At 41.2% G+C, this 17,889-nt stretch overlaps 1 protein-coding gene across 7 annotated transcripts in view; it reads right to left on the bottom strand.

Annotated features, from left to right (window-relative positions):
- LOC121601780 (mucin-5AC) overlaps nucleotides 1-17,889 on the bottom strand; it is a 51,178-nt gene that overhangs the window by 23,616 nt on the left and 9,673 nt on the right. The gene's annotated exons all lie outside the window — the stretch shown is intronic.

Below are 17,889 nucleotides of genomic sequence, written 5' to 3'. Positions count from 1 at the left end.
AAACACCACAATTTAACACGTAATTTAAGCATTCTTGTCTAATGTATATAATGCCCAACTGTAACACAACGGAACTCCTGCCTTAATTTCTGATTGTTATCGTTACATCTTCAACTCCAGCTGATCTGAAACCCTATTTTAGACAACCTTCTATAAACGAATCAGGCTCGTTATCGTAGTCGTGTTCTGTTCTGTTGATACTCTGTTGATAGCCCTTGATTCGCAAGGCACGCCGTGAATCGGGCACTCTCTCTTGTAGAGAGTAGCTGTGTAAAGGTTGCTGGTTGGAACAAGACTATATTTCTAGAATCTTACATTAATAATCATAGCCTACTATTTTACTCAAGGCTTGCTCTTCAACACTCCTCCTCAAGCCTCAGAGATACCCATTAACTCGCGACTAATCTCGAATTTAGTCCGTTGCAATGGTTTAGTAAGTCCATCTGCAATCTGGTCCTCCGTGCTAACATATTCTAGAGTGACAATCCCACGGCTGAGAGCATCTTTGATGAAATGGTGACGAATATCAATGTGTTTCGTTCGTGGATGATACCCACCATTCTTCGCGATCGCAATGCAGCTTTGATTGTCACAACGAATTTCAATCACTTCATCCGCATTCGCCAGTTTCGCAGAAAGTCCGCGCCACCATGAGGCTTCCTGTACCGCCGCCGATACAGACATGTATTCAGCCTCACACGTAGATAAGGCTACCGTCGGTTGCTTCTTGCACATCCATGAAATTGCTCCTCCTTGCGCCATAAAGATGTTGCCAGTGGTGGATTTTCGTTCATCTGGATCAGATCCCCAATCAGCATCACAGTAACCGATAATTTTCGAATCTACATTTTTTTTGTAAACCAATTTAAAATTAGAAGTCCCTCGAAGATAGCGCATAACATGCTTCACTCCGTACCAGTGTTTTTGTCCTGGATTTTTGTTGAATCGACTCAGCATGTTCACCGCGTACAGAATGTCTGGTCGAGTACTTTGTGCCAAATACATCAAACACCCAACGGCTTCTTGATACGGCACATCTTTCATCGCAGCAGTTTCATTGTTACTCTTCGGACTTTCTTCCTTGGTCAGCTTCTCACTGTTGTTCATTGGAACTGCCACTGGTTTACATTTATCCATATTGAACCTCTTTAAAATAGATTCTATGTAGATTTCTTGATCCAACTTGATGGTTTCTTTTGTCCGTTGAATCCTTATACCTAGGCAGTGCTGTGCTGCTCCTAAATCCTTCATACGGAAACAACTACAAAGATGTTTCTTCAGCTGCTTTTTCCATGCCACATCGTTGCTAAAAATCATCATGTCGTCAACGTATATAGCAACGATAATGATCTTACCTCCTTCGCTACCTACATACACGCAAGGATCGTACTGAGTTGGTATCAGGCCGAACCGTTGTAATGCTGCATCCAGTTTGTTGTTCCAAACTCGGCTCGCCTGCTTCAAACCATAAATAGCTTTGTTAAGTTTACATACCAACGTTTTCCGCTGTCCATCAACGAAGCAAGGTGGTTGCTCCATGTAAATATCTTCATCAAGATCTCCTTGCAGAAATGCTGTTACTGCATCCATTTGATCTATCATCAGATCATGCTTGATAGCCAGGGCAAAAAGGTATCGCAGCGAACAATACCGTACCACGGGAGCGTACGTTTCATCATAATCTTCCCCCTTTCGCTGTGAGAATCCTTTGACGACCAAACGAGCCTTGTATCGAGTTAAATTTCCAGATGAATCGCATTTAGTCCGATACACCCATTTGCATTTTATGGCTTGTCTTCCTTTCGGGAGCGAAGTTAGCGTCCAGGTTTTGTTCTCCATCAGAGCGTTATACTCCTCCTGCATGGCAGTCCCCCATTCTTTGCTATCATCCCTAGCGAGTGCTTCTTGGTGTGAAACAGGATCAGCATATGTTCCACTGTACATACCAGACGCAACTGCTACAAAGCCATCGACATCGCTTCCGGAAAACCCAAGAAAATCACTCGAATCGTCTTCAGATTGTACCATCGTTTCTGTACTAGTGTTGTTTTCGTCATCTGTCGTACTTTCATCGAGTTCACCATCCGTTTCTGCATCATTTTCTTCCAACGTGCTGTCTGATCCAGCATCGGGTGCAAAATTGGGAACCGGGATTTGCACAGGTTGGATTGAAGTTGTTTCCTCGATGTCCAGTCTAACGAATGTTCTTCTTGGCTCTTGCATTGCTGTAACTGTCACGTTCGATGAACAACCTTCATCTAAAAAAATTACTTCGCGGCTAATGATCGTTTGCTTCTTTTTATGGTCGTACAGACGATATCCTTTCGTTTCTTCATCAAAGCCAGTCAGAACGCACTCATGAGATTTCGGATCCCATTTACGTCGCTTCTCCTTCGGAATCATTACCATCGCTTTCGTTCCAAACACACGCAGATGTGAAAGATCAGGTTTTCTTCCATTCCACGCTTCTTCAGGAGTTAAATTGTGTCCACGTGTAGGAGAACGATTGATAAGATAAACTGCTGTTGAAACCGCCTCCGCCCAAAAACCTTTGGTCATGTTTCCTTCGAACAGTAAACACCGCGCCATTTCCACAATAGTTCTGTTGGCACGTTCCGCCAGTCCATTTTGCTGTGGTGTGTATCCGTTCGAAGTTTCATGGCGGATGCCCTCTTTCTGCAAGAAGGATGTTAGGGATTTGTTCATATATTCCTTACCGTTATCTGTACGTAGTGTTTTAAGCTTCCTTCCGCTTTGACGCTCCGCCATCGCGTGGAATCTCTTGAAGGCTTCGAAAACTTCTACTTCAGATTTCGTCTTAAGGAAATAAACGAATATACGCCTCGTCTTGTCATCGATGAACGTGATGTAGTATCGATGTCCACCAAGCGAGTGCGTTTCCATCGGTCCATTAATGTCCGAATGAACCAAATCCAAGACATTTTCAGCTCGAGAACCTTTCTTCGGAAACGGTAACTTCGAATGTTTGCCTAACGGGCAAACTCTGCAATCCGCACCGTCCATATTTTTCAATGTGATGCCAGTTGCCAAACCACCAGCAAGTTTCTTGAGATTCACAGCACCCAGATGCCCCATCCGTTTATGCCACAATTCGAAACTTTCTGCTGTGTTACACGACAGAGCCTCCTGCATGTTGTTCGCTACCTGTTCCACCTTGAACTGATTATTGTTGTGAATACCAGTAAGCACCAACTTGCCGCTAGGGTTATATACTTTGCAACCTTTGGTGTTGAATTGAACAGTATATCCCTTTTCTACCATCCTGCTAACCGAAAGTAAATTCGATGTTAAACCTGGAATCAGCTTTACATCGCTGATCGTTACAATCTCTTCCATGCATTTCGGTTGTATTATAGCAGTTCCACGAGCGACAATGTCCAGAGTTCCTCCGTTAGCAGCAACTACTTTACCTGTTGCGTTTTGCAGGTTGCTCAATAAATCCTTGTTGCTAGTCATGTGCGCATACGCTGCCGAATCCAAAATCCACTCGTTAGCTTCACTGTTTCCAAATGTCGATAGCACCGTACACAACGTTGTTCCTCCTTTTCGATCATCCTTGCAGAATTTCGCAATATGACCATACCGGCCACATTTCCTACATTGCGGACCTTTCGACGAAGAAGGCTTCTGTTTTGGCTTGAAAACTTCACGACGTTTGTTAGTGGCTAACGCTTGAACATTTTCGTTACGTAGCAACGGCCTCTCTTGAAGAAGTTTTGTCTTCACATAGTCGCCTGTGATTGCAACACCAGAATTCTCCATAGCCAAAATCATCGGTCGATACTCTTCCGGTAAACCAGCCAAAAGAATCATTCCTACCCACAAGTCGGGCAATTTGAAACCAATGGCATTTAGTTGGTTTGCCGTGGATATTACCTGATTCACGTATGAATTCATTGAGCCACATGTATCCAAATCAGACTTAATCAGCTTGTGAAGCAAGCCGATTTGCCTAGAAAGCCCTTTATCCTCAAACGCCATTTCCAATTTGTCCCAAGCAGATCGAGCCGATTCCGCGTCTTCAATATGGACATAAATTGTTGGGTCGAGTAAAAGGATGAGCTTCAATCTGGCTTGCAAATCCTTTTTTTCGTCCACCGTTTCGAAAGTTCCATCCTCTTTTTTCACAGGTTTTACTACTTCCCAAAGTCCTTCGAGTTGTAGAAACGTTTTAGCAGCAAACTTCCAGGATGTCCAATTTTCCCGACCGAGCAGACGTTCAATGGAGGGAATACTTGTCGAACCGACGAAACTTGACGAGGAATTGCTTGAGCTAGGAAGCGCCATTTTCACTAAACTTTCTAGATTCAAGTCTTCGATATTCTGGATCTTTAATCAATTTTCGAGTCTGGGCCCATAACCTGTAGAGAGTAGCTGTGTAAAGGTTGCTGGTTGGAACAAGACTATATTTCTAGAATCTTACATTAATAATCATAGCCTACTATTTTACTCAAGGCTTGCTCTTCAACATCTCTCTCTCTCTCTCTCGTCTACTAACATATAGCAGCTTACAGAACAGCAGCATTGGCGAAACATCGCACAAACAAGGGAAATAGTGAGGAAGAAACCTAAATTTGAAATTCACTCACACTCGAATGCATTTTCATCTGATTTCTGGTTCTTAACATGGCTTTAACGATCAAACTGTCATAAAAATGTAAAATACAAACTTAAATAGTAGTCAGTTGTACTTTCAGTGAGACTAGTGATCCGGCAGCGAACCGACTCGCGGGCTGAATGCGGATTTTTGGTTTCAATATGGCAGCTTTTAACCGTTCAAATACTTCATATAACTTTCACACATTTTTACTCTTGTTTTATCTGTTTGGCTCATGTTTCATGTGAAACTGAACGAACATTTTTAAAGCAATTGGCTCCTTCAGTCGCAAAGTTTGCCGACCGCTGAAATAGACAACGGCAAGATACGTGAAAACAATTGCGATTGTGCGAAAAAAATGATTTAAGGTAACAGTTAAAGTAAGTAATACACACACTATTGCTCCTATTGAACTAGCTATGGTGCAGCTATGTGGTATTTGACAACCATCAACAGATTGCTGCACGGGCACGGGCATATCGCTATATGGATTTTTTAAAATACAATAAAAATGCTTCCAATCATCCATAATTAAATTTTCCACTTTTTATTGCAAACGTAGAGAGATACGGTCTTAAAAAACAATATCCGCTATGTTTTTGCTGAGCGCACCAATTGCTTCGAGAATGGGCAGATATGACGAAACGAACATGCTGCATCATGCCTCACCCTAATTCGTTGCAATTAATTGCAGCATGGATAGGAACTAACGAACCGTTTTGGAGGGAATCGCAAATTCATCATAAAGTTGCTCTGCTTCTCTTTAATTTTCATTTTCCAAACGGAAAGCGTAAATCGGCGACAATTTAACACCATCACCAAACGATTTCTGTGACGAAATGGGAAATCAAACTAGCTATTTCGCATTCCGTGCCATCGTGGTGTCAATGTTGGAAATTGATTTACTATTATAGATGGAAACCGAAATGAAACGAAACAAAATTTAATCATACGAGAAATTTGTTTAGATTGTTTTTGAAGGTAGCTTGCACACCATTTGGAATAGACGGACATCAACAATGCTCAAACTTTTACCAAGGTCTAAAACCTATGCTTTGTTCTGATACAATATATTCAACACTGATGTTAATCAGCAAACATTAACACGGTTTACGAAAGCATTTTATTCGTTTGTTTTTAACTGTACCATCGCTTATTGTTCGAACATCTTTTGTTATTCTAATAAAGTTTGCTTTATTCACAAGCGACAAGTTCCTATCGAAATTTAATTACGAAACTTGTTTTGTTTCTTTCTGGCGATGGACTGATGGTTTTTAGAGAAATTTTCACTTTTCTACATTTGGATTCAGCTTCATTGAATTATGTAGGTATCTTCAACAATGCGTATTCCGGTAGACAACTTTGCAGTACTAGACTATTTGTACAGTTGTTTTTAAAAGATAGACAAACCCAGGCATAAATACGTGCTCCATCGTGAGAGAGATAAGACAAGAGAGATGAAAGATGGTAAAAATCAGTCAAGACATAAAAAATAAGTTTCAAAATATTACAGTATACAAATATGAAATCTTTCTTGAATTGCCCTGTATTTTTAAATATTGTTTTTAAACTACCTCTAGCAATAACGTAAAGCGAAATTGCAATAATCACAACTATCCTGGTATTGATTAACGTAACCCTCAGAAGATCAAAAATGGATGGCAAGGAAGATTTTTTTGTGCAGCAGATCAGAATGTAAACATAACGATGCATCACGATTAAGGACATTCATGGACCATAGTGCCATCCTTTTTGATACTACCCAACCATCCCAACAAACGTACATCATTCGGGGTTGTCCCGCAGTGGTAGTCACGACTGACTACTTCCTCATTCGCTCGTCTTTGCGATGACTCATATGGTGGCAAAGACCCGAACAACGACGTCGCAATGGTGCCCAAAGCCAAACGATACGTGAGTGCCTTCACGAAAACTGGGAACAGTGTACGACATTGACCCAACCACACTCACTGCGACGCATGCATGGTCAACCGTTAAACTCAAACTCGTCGCACCTTGGCAACGTGCGCATTAACCACTACACGCTTTACATGGAAAGGCGATTTGCGCCAAGAATAAGACACGACCGCACGAATCCAACTCATCAAGCACAAGCAAAGCACCAGAAGCAAGTGAGGAGAACCAACAAAAAGGGCATAAAAATAAGTCCGAAGGCCATGTCCACCATTCATAGTGTCAATGTAATAAACTCGCCACGATGTGTATCGGGGACGCTAAACTTCTTTCAAAGCTTAAAGAACGGTGGACCGTGTCATCTTCCCTCGCTTGGAGACATGGACGTCGTACATCTATTTTTGCAGGTAGTGGTATCAATGGTTCACGATCTAGCTTTGCTGTTTCACATGATGAAACGGATGTGACGAATTCAGGCTCTAGTGAGTGGGATACAGGATATAGTCAGAAAATATATAAAAGCAAATGAATCACTGAACTACACTTCCTAGACACCCGTCTTCTAGTTATCATCTTCGTCAACAGTCTTACAAAATTTACTCATGTCACTCCATTTTTATGCTGCTGTCATAAGAACTGTTCGTGACTTTAACGAAGAATCCAATAAGCCTCTATAGGAAATGATTGCCATTACCTCGCGTGTAAAAGACTTCGAGTGGAATGCTTATTTTGGAAAGAGGTCATTTATGGTCGTTTTGCTCTCACCCTAAGTAGAGCATGACTTATATTATGAATAATAATACCCTGTTAGCAACATGAGGAATGGCATCATAGCTCAACAAAGCAAAATTCCTATTCGTGCTACGGTTTCATGGTGATCTTATCGTGAGAAATTCAGTCACTTTGGCTAAAAGTGTGTCTATGTATCAAACGCAAAAGGACCAAAAAGATTGACGATATTTGTATGACTTTACAAGTCTATAAACAAATAACTTTTACTATAAATTTTAACAGCATTTGTTTTGTTCGCCAAAAATGAAATGGTAAATATTTAAATTGAACAATCTAAAAGAATTTAATATTATTTCGGGAAACCAAAATGTGAAGTATTTGAAGAATAACTTAATCCAACATTTTCACTTTTAGTTTCCCTCTTCACTTTCACCCGTTAAAATACATGCGTATACATGAGCGTCGAAGAGACAGTCCAATCGCATTGAAGTCTTGCGTTATGTTACCGGTTTGTTCTGCGTGTTTTTTTTTTTGCTTTCAATTTTATCATTTCCATGCACCCCGTGAGCACTTTCCATTGATGACCGTAGGGTCGATGTGCCGCTTCACCGGTTCATTAAAACGTAAGATACTGATGAATTTAAAAAAAAACACATTCACACACATTCATACGCACCGAAGTCCTCTTCCTCTTACACCATACGCGATCGATCGGAAAAGTTCACTACAATTAGCCGCAGTACCGAGACGTACACGACCGACCGTGATCAGTGTGAGGGTAATCCCACTGGCGCTTTAATTTCATATCCAATGGTCAATGACGCAGGCAGAGCATCTCCACTCTTTAAAGTTTCTTCCGTACGAAAAAAACTTACCTAAAAAGAGAAAGAAAAAGAGAAAGACACACAGGCGCGAGTTAGTAATGGAGTTATCAATAATAAGGGGGAAAATTGCTTTAAAAGGTGTAGTCATTATGTAGCAGAGTCGTCCAGGTATCACCCAGCAGCCGGTGGAGGAAAACACTACCGAGATCCATCAATACCTACGACAGTCCGTGCACATCAACGCGAGAGACGGATCTTCAAAGTTAGTTGATTTTTATGTATAGTCGGCATCACAGATCGAACGTTTGTTCGTTTGACTAATTATGCTTCAAATCGGAAAGCTACCGAGAAGACGCATACGAAAAAAAGCGTCTAAAGGCATTTTATCTTCAAGCCCAAATGATAACCCAAAAAGAAAAGTTTACATAATTTGTGAAACAATTATCCCTCGGGGCAGATAGCCCTGCACAAATACCTTCAACTATCACCAACAGAAGATGCTGTGTGGTAAAATGCTTATCAAATAAAAAACGGAGAGAAAGCGGCATGCAAAACCAAATGAAGGAATGCGCTATGAAGGTTGCAGCTTTCTGATAAAATGAATGAAACGCGCAATAACGTAACATTTTACACCAACATCACATGATTTTGCTACGTAAGAAAACCTGCTTCACGTGACACGGGTGATATGAACCAAAAATTACTTAATTATTACGCTGTTTGAGCATGCCACTCCGGGTAAACATGACTAGTTCAACAAGAGCCACGCACGTACGTATGAACATATGTACAAAGGATGCTTAACAAAACCAGTTCTCCAAAAATATATAGCCCTACATTCATGCCATGAGAGGAGTGCATTAAAATAACTTACTTTTGCATATTTTATGCCAACGAGTGAGGTAAGGGAAATCTCCCTTTCCACCATATTTAAGCGCACATTTTAGCATCATCCTTATCCTCTTGGTGTGCAATTATTATACCAGGGCAATTATTTTCATTAAATTTGCAGGTCGACATTTCCCTTTTCGTCATTCTGCGTCTTCGCTCCAGGGTCGAATACAGCCGCGTTACGTAAAATCACTAGCTACCACCATTCGTACCATTTGCAGTGTTATACCGCGACGGCGACGCCATGCGAACGTGAGCAGACAAAATGTCACTAGTCCGCAACAACCTCCTAAAGCAAAACAACAAATGTGAAAACCGGCGGACAACGTTACGCACCAGTCGCAAAAAAAGTACGCTGATGTACAACAAGTTGGGACAGTTTTTAATTTACGATCCCGAAAACTGCTCAACCATTGCATGCAAACCCACCAAACGTGAGCTTTTGACAGGCTGTCATGCTTGTTATGTTGCCTCTGCAAACCACTCGCAACTGATTTTACATAGTTGTCAACGGGTTAAGGGTTGAAATACGGATCACATCACCAGCAGCATTGTGATGCGGGGTTTGAAATGTGCGTCAGAGCGGGGAAAGGTATGGGCAGCTATTTACAAACACTGCGGAATATAAAACCCCCAGATACGAAATGCGCTTCCGTACGCCAAACGGAAGTTTATTCCCTGTTGCACCATTGGCCCTGCATTAAGGATTCACCGGAGTAAAAACCAGGGTTGTCTTCGTTGTCCATCACCATCAATTAGCGGTGGTGGCGGGCGTGGTATGTCACACTTGACATTCGGACGTATTGTTTTGCTTTCTGTCAGTCAGGCACTTTCCAAAACAACTCGGAATGCTCTCCGTTAGTCTAAAGGGAAAACCTTGTCTGAGATCATGCTCTGATTTGAAATTATTGCTTCGAGAGACTTGGTATGTTGACAGTTGAAGAAAGTGTTGCATTGGGAGACATATCTTGGTACTTTTTTGTCCGCATCTCTTAGTATTATGAAAATGACGACGAAATTTATTCGTAATCGATTTAAAAGGCATAGGAGCATGCATTTGCAAATGTAAAGACAATTTTATTTTATTATATTGATTTAACCTGATATATTGACAAAAAATGTTTTAACGATAAGAGAACATTGTTAAAACGTTGATTAAATCAATATGGATACCCAAAAGGTAAAATGGTAAAAGAAAAAAATCACATCTCTGACGCTCAAAAACACATCTCACCAGCTCCACCCAGCTGGTAAGAGGTCGATTGAAAACCTAGTTCATGCTCCCATCGACCCAATTCGAACACACTCGGCTGTGTTGTCATTTCACCATGTTATTCCCTTCGAACTCTCGGAAACCACTAGAATTCTAAACATAGCATAGCAAACATCATCTACTCAACAACCTTGTTCTTAGCTGTCATTGCTAAGCATAAATAATGAACAAATCGTACGAAAAATCCAAACCCCATCATCATAAACTACCTATACTACCACACGGTCAGGTGTTGTTCATCTCTACGGACAAATAGACGCATCGTAGAGCGGCTGGAGTCGCAAAAAAGCGCGACGTCTGACCATGTGAATGTAAAATTTTTACTTCACTAAAAAGCGAATGTATTTCCTTCCGCCATTTTTAAGCCAGCGTTGAAAAGGTATGTTAGAGGCGAAACGATTAAACAGATCATCAGCTGCGATGATGCCCTCGGTTGCGCTGCTCTCTTGTTCCCGGGGGAAGTGAGAGTTGCATTCCTTTAGCTTTATTTAATACGATCATGGTGAAGGCTTTATTTTTTTACGCGTCAAAAACAGATTAAACAAGCAGGGTAAGTGTTTCTATTTTTATGGATCTTTCACACATAGAATAAAAGTGTGAGAAAATGAAAAATATTCATGTTTCTGGATTGTTTAAAGCAACAGAATAAATTGTTATGTATTTTCTATTACTAACTAGTTTTACAATATTTTAACTGTATAAGTCTGCTTTATTAGCACTCAAATAAAAAAATCAAAAAAATCTAATGACCACCTTAAAATCTATAACATCTTAAATACTATAGTATTTAAAAAAAAAACGCCAGAACTAAACCAAACCACTTACTCACATGAAACTATAGCACATTCGTTCAAACCATAACATGCTTCAAAATGGCACTAAACGAACTCACGGAAATATAGTGCGGTAATGCGCGGGTGCTCGATCATGACGGTGTTGAGTTGAGTCGAGCGGTATGCGCAAAATGCGCCAACATATTTCCGACAATCTAGCCACCACATTTACAATCGGAGAGCCTCATAGTCAAGGAAGGAAAGACATCGCCATTCTGATACGTTGCTTGTATTTTACTAAACAAAAAATGTTCCCAAAAAAAGCATACAAACTAGTGATGGGAATAGTTCCGAAAATTGAGGAACGGAACGAACCTGCCAATCTGGAGAAAAAGAACGGAACGCGGAACGCAGGTTCTAGATAACATGTCATGTTTACGCTTTTTTCAGTTGATCATTTTATTTATGGATAACTTGAAAGTATTCATTTAATTATGTGTAATATTATATATGTGCACTGATCACACAGTTTCAATTCAAGTTAAGCTAAATAATAGTTTATTGAATGTGTAAAATTATTCTACTTCTAAAAGAAAAACACTTAACTTGAGCAACCCGCTATACAGAGCATTTCATATTCTTTTTGTTTTGAACTAAAACTGATCAGTTATCTATTTTTATTCTTCTAATTATCTATTGAAATTAGAAATATTTTGCAACGCAACGCTAAATAATAACTTATTCAATGTGAAAAACTATTCTACTGCTAAAAGAAAAACGCTTAACTTAAGTAACCCGCTATACAATGCATTTTATATTAAAACAAATTTAGTTATTTTTGTTTTTAACTAAAATTGATCATTTTTCTCTTTTTATTCTTCTAATAAATGATTGAAATTAAAATGTTTTGCAACGCACACTACACTAATTGAATTATTATTTATCAATTGAAGCAACTAACATCGAATAATCGGTCTATAACAAATACATAGGGTATTTGCGGGTTTCCGTAGAGTTGACATTATACTGTACGGTGCACTAACGGAGTCTCCAATTGTTCGGTAGTGCACTTGGCTATAAGAATAGCGCTATTCCACGGGTCGATAAACGGTGTTAAATAAATTATTGCGGAAGGCTAAGCGTGTCGTGCACCTTAAATTTTTAGTTGCACAAAGAAGATCACAGGTGAACAATCCAGTGAATTTGCAACGTGCAAGTAGGTAGTGCAAGTGAATGCGCAACAAAACAGCCTAGCACCAAACACATAGCAATTCATTGATTACCACAATCCAGTCAAAATAACGCACCAATACTAACAACATCCATATGGCAAAAGAGAAGCAATTCATTGATTGCTGGGTTGTCTCTTCAAATTTTGGTAATTAGCTTCTCACTTCATCCCAAATCTCTATCCTTTTCTGGCTTCAAAGCGCTTGTGTTGTACCGTCGTTGTACCTCTGTGATTGAGAGAATATGGCTTGCGCTGTTATCACTCACATAGACAGAATGTGTGTGTATCCATAGTAGAAAGAAGCAAAAGAGAAGAGAACGCCGTTCTATACCTGATCGAAAAGAACGCTGAGAGAAACAGGTTCAGATTTCACCTGCTTCCTTTGTACGTACCAAATCGGCCCATCGTATGAAAGAGAGCAGATGATCGAGCGTTCCAGACCGGATCGAAAAGAACGCTGAGAGAAATAGGTTCAAAATGATCCTGAATGCTTTGTTTGCAGCAAATCGGCCCATCAAATCAAAGAGCAACTCTCTCCGTCGAGCGTTCTTCTTCGAGGATCGCAAAGAGCGCTGAGAGCAACCAGTCCAGCACAAACTGCAGAGAACGCTGAGAGTAGCCGCTTCACATCGGATCGATAAGAACGTTGATAGCAATCGGTTCAGGTTCAGGATCTCAAAGAACGGTGGGAGAAACAGGTTCAGTTTGAACCTGGTTGGGTTAAAAATATGGATCGCGGTCCGGATGCTTGGATGTTGGAACGGATCGCATCTGGCAGGTTCGGAACGCAACGCGCATCACTAATACAAACACAAGCTGTCAATCGGAAGGTCAAGCAGCTATACGCAACCATAACAACCCTAGAGCGATCGACGAGGTTGGTAGCCACGTAAGGGGAAACACATCTAAATCTGCAAAAATAGGCCCCACCCTAATGGTTACCAATTTCTGCCTGAGCGAATGAATAGCAAATACGCTCTCGCTTCTTTTGCTTGGAAGAAAAGAAATACACGCACATAAAGCTCATAATAAATTTAAAATGCGTGCAAGAATTTCACATACATTTACACGTTTGTAAAGGGCTACCGTGTAGCATTCCATTTAGATTTTTTCTACATTCCACCAACCGGAACATGGCTCATGAGAAAACAGCCATGAATTATGGTACAACGATCAAGGGAAATCAAGCGACCATACGGAGCTGGGAATGGAAGGAGCGAATAAATGACAACACAAATATCATCAAGGACTTTCACATTCTTTTCATATTATTAAACTTAGGAAATGAATTTACAATAATCTGTTCTAGGAATGTTATATTATAAAAGTTAGATAGTGACGAGAGTTCTCTTCTGAGGAATCCAAAAATTTCGTCATCGCTTCAACAACGTTACTTGGGATGAATCATCATTATTGATGAGCAAATACATTCTAAGCACAGGCAAAGCGCGGAGCATAGCCTGTATGTGAGCCAAGTTGTAATTTATCCTCAGTTTTCTTGGGTGATAAATTAAAGTCGTTTCGAATCGTTTAAAAAACGAACATTTTCTTACTGCTGCGGTCCGAGCTGAGTCAAAACTGCTTCGTATCGTACATCCAAAAGAGATTTTAACGGAAGTATTCTAAACTAATAGTGACATGAAACGTTCGGCGATGAAACTGAGAGCTCTAGCAGCATGAATGAATGAAATGTGAAGCAATCAAACAAAACAAACTATCCCATCACGAGCAGCGGCTGAGTGCTAAATGAAGCTAGAAACTCTTTCCTGCCTTGAACCGACCGATTTATTCAAATCCGTGCACGACCGGAACAATCTGTGCCGAAGCTGCTACTGTCTGCGTACGTTTGCCCTGTTCGCCCTCCTTCTCGATTCGTCTTATTAAATCTCAGCATGTCAACTATTATCTGCCGACCGTGTCCACTAAGCGATCGTCTTCGAGACGGACGGCTTCAGTGATTGTGAAAACACACGCTGCTACCGAATGAGTTACAAGCGACGGGAGATTCGGTAAAAATAACCATAAATCAGCGGCAACAAAACGAAATGCAACCAACCGGTACCAAACCCCAAGCAGCAGAGGTACTGCCCTTTTTTCCTCTGGAGCCTTACCAACCAGGGAGTGAAACTATACAATCCCATCCGGATGGCGTCACTATAAAGCATCTGCCGATCTGTGCAGCATGAGAAGGAAACACACTACGCATCATCCTAACCAGTGTAGCTGTGGGTTCTCGCAGATGTGGAGGCCAAGCTTGTTGCCAAGATGGTTGTCGGGTCAAAGCAAGTTGCTCAAGCCGTCGGACCTCTTGCGGATGAGTGAACTGCTAGCGCTGCCGGGCCTTTACGAATGATGTTCAGGTAATATAGTGAGATGAACAAACCACACAAAAAAAATACACGCACGCAAAACAACTTCATCCGCTCTCTGCTAGTGGGGGGACTGGTAGCTAGCGAACTACAACTGGCGTCCATAAGTGGGAAACGTAAAAAAGCGCATTCAAAACATCATCCACCAAATTATGCATGACCGGTGAGCGCTGTGTCTCATCCACATCGTGGAACTGATCTCCCGCAACACCACCCAACTAAAGCCCGGATCTAAGTCCGCACGCGTTTTGCATTGCAAATCATCACTCCCAACAAACAGCATTGAAACAGCATAAAAAATACTAACATTTAAATACATAGCTAGGCGCGAGAAGAGTGAATCGTGCCTGTATCAAGTCTGACACATACACACAATACATACAAGCTACACCAATGTCCGATGGTTTAATCAAGAACAGATACCGATAGTGGATGAGAAGTTTCCCATCGTGGATGAGAAGCCTGAAAATTGGACAGAGGTAACATTTGCAGCGTAACAATCAACACAAATAATTCATATGATGCTGAGCTCTCAAGAATTTGGTAGCCAAAAGACGTTTTCAAGATGGTGCTGCATCAATGCCGTAAGACCCTTAATGAGCAACTTTGAAAAAGGGATCGGCTGGTAAGTGCCAATGCATGCGAAGTGTCGTTTGTAATTTCTCTATTGTTGTTGGATCGGAGTACAGATCCAAAACAAGACTGTACTGGCAGTAACTCCGGAATGAAAGGAGATTTCATGAGTGAAAGTAGTAATTTCGATCGGAATATGTTTAAGTGTAATTTAAGGTCCATCGCATCGCAATTACAATTTCTAAAACCTAATTAACCGAATAGTCTTCAGAAGCGCTTCCAGAAAAGGTAAAGGCTATATTCGTTTTTGGCTAATGCGTCATATAAAATTATTCAATAATTAGTTTACTGCAAGCAATCTCGACGAGAGCATCGTGCATTATCACAATTGATTGTGGATAGCTCAAAGAAGAAAAAAAACTTCCAAGCAAGACAAAAAAACTATTAAAAATCTTTGAAAAATAACTATAATAAATAACAAAACAAACCCTTCCCAAAAGTTACTGAAGGAAAAAAAAGTTGTCTGCTTTCATCCAAACGAGCAACGAAAAAGTCAATATATCATGTGAACCACACCACGGTTGCGTTGTATTTAGATTCCATCTTAATTTCTCCCAATTGTCGTGGGCTCAATTCCATCTTACAGTCAGTTTTATAGGCTGCTTTTGCTTCAAATTGCTTGGGAGCGGCAGGAGGGGCGAGATTTTTTCATCCGCACCTCTGACTCACGACTGTAGCGTAAATTAAGAACGCGTGCCGTTTCGTTACCCCCAGCAATCGCTCTAATTTTTGTAGGTTAACCGTGAACGCGCAGAAGAAATGGTCCCGTGCGGCCCCGTCAATTGGACCGGAGAGCAATTCCGGTAATTTACCAATTGACGTCACGTGAAAACAGGTGGTAATGAAACTGTAACGCGAGGAGATCGTGTAGATTGACACGATTTGACGTTCGCTTTTCACTCTCGTTGGTTTAAACCAAGTCGTGCTTTGATTTTTTTCCTAGTGACATTTTGATGTGGGGACCCTTAACGGGGGAGAGTGTTGAAAATATGAACAGAATATTGTAATGATTTGAATTGAATTACTGCGCACACCCAACGAAAAGTCAAAAGCCTAAAGCCGAAGAAATTCTATTATAAAGTGATTTGCTAGGCGTGTACTGGGCTACGAAGGGAACGAGTTTAGATTGCGCATTTAACAACCCAAAATGGTCATCTATCCCTTTATAGTTAATTTTCACTTTTGCAGCACCAACATAGTATTATGCTTGATTTATTCAAACCCCAAGCAGGTATCGTTATTATCCTGCCAGTGGCAATACATTTCCTATTGTGGTTTTTGGGTTAGTTTCACATTCAAAAGCGATCATTAAAGGCTGTAAACCACACGACCGACAACGAGTGAATGAGCCAATAAGTTGAAGTTTTTAACAGAACCGACCGAACGCGATGAAGATACCAACATCCAGAAAACCCACAAAAAAGCTCACAGTCACCTCTGCTTGCCTGATAGCGATGGTTTTCCATCTCATGCATATCCAGTACATGGTGTCAGTGAGCTGCCAACGTATACACGAAACCAAACGTGCCAATAAAACCCGAAGACCGCATACTCCGACAAGTGTTGGCCACCGACAAACGTCGCTTTCCCACCACGAGCGAGGAATAATGGTCGCAATAAATTATGCACATAAAAGCGACATTTTCTGAGCGCTGAGACTTCTGCACTGGAGCAGTATTTTTGGAATGCTTTGGAGGCACAGAACACGCCGCAGCCAGTGGAAACCCTGGGCTAAGAAATAAAACCACTAACAATAACAGAACGAAAGTGGAAAGCTCCCAACGAGGCCAAGCAGCTAAGGAGTCCCTGTGGCGATGTGACACCATATTAAAACACACTCGTACACACACACAGGCAGCTACCAACAACCCTAAGCAGAGCGCCACGGCTACGCTCCAACCAAAAGCCCTCTGACCCACTGGCTGGCGCTCGTGGAAAACTCAATGAAAAGGTCACCAAGTTAGGCCGAGCGATGCACGAGTCGGGAGCAAAAACGATGGCAGGGAAAAAGTATTGTGTGAAATTTCCGGCAGATGGCGTGGCACCCACCTATTGTTTTAGTGTCATTTGCTGCCTTATGATGCTTCCGCTGGGAATAGGAACGCGTGAGCAGCAGCCAGCACCACACGCGAAAACCTACAACCAACACGCCACACAACTGTTGACGAATGAGCACGGGAAAAACCAGGTCGAGAGATGCCGGTCGACCCATTCACAAAGCAGTTTTTTTACCTCGTAGTATGATGGGCTCGTGTGCATCATCATGTGCTTACGGAATTCCTGTACGGCATGAATTAAAGTGCTGCCCATGGTAGTAAAATAAAAGCGAACGTAGAAAAGGCCGGGCGCTGTGTTTCGACGTGAAGGGATCATGAATCCCCAAAGTGAGTGTCATGCAAAACAATAGTTAGGGGGAAAAACCAATGGAACATTGCTAAAGCGACTCAAAAAGGTACAAATCAGACACGAAAAAACAAATCAACAACGAGCAAGAACAACAGAAAGCAATACATTGAAATATTAGGTCTGCAAGCAATTCAAACATATTCCTTAGCATCACACCTTGAAAGTGAAATCAACATTCGAATAATAAGAGCTAATGGTCCTGATAATAGCTAAGCACCAATCACA

This window comes from Anopheles merus, chromosome 2R (assembly GCF_017562075.2).
Source record: "Anopheles merus strain MAF chromosome 2R, AmerM5.1, whole genome shotgun sequence".
In the NCBI taxonomy this organism is placed as follows: domain Eukaryota; kingdom Metazoa; phylum Arthropoda; class Insecta; order Diptera; family Culicidae; genus Anopheles; species Anopheles merus.
Note: the sequence above shows the minus strand (reverse complement) of the source record. Positions and strands in the feature narration are given on the sequence as shown.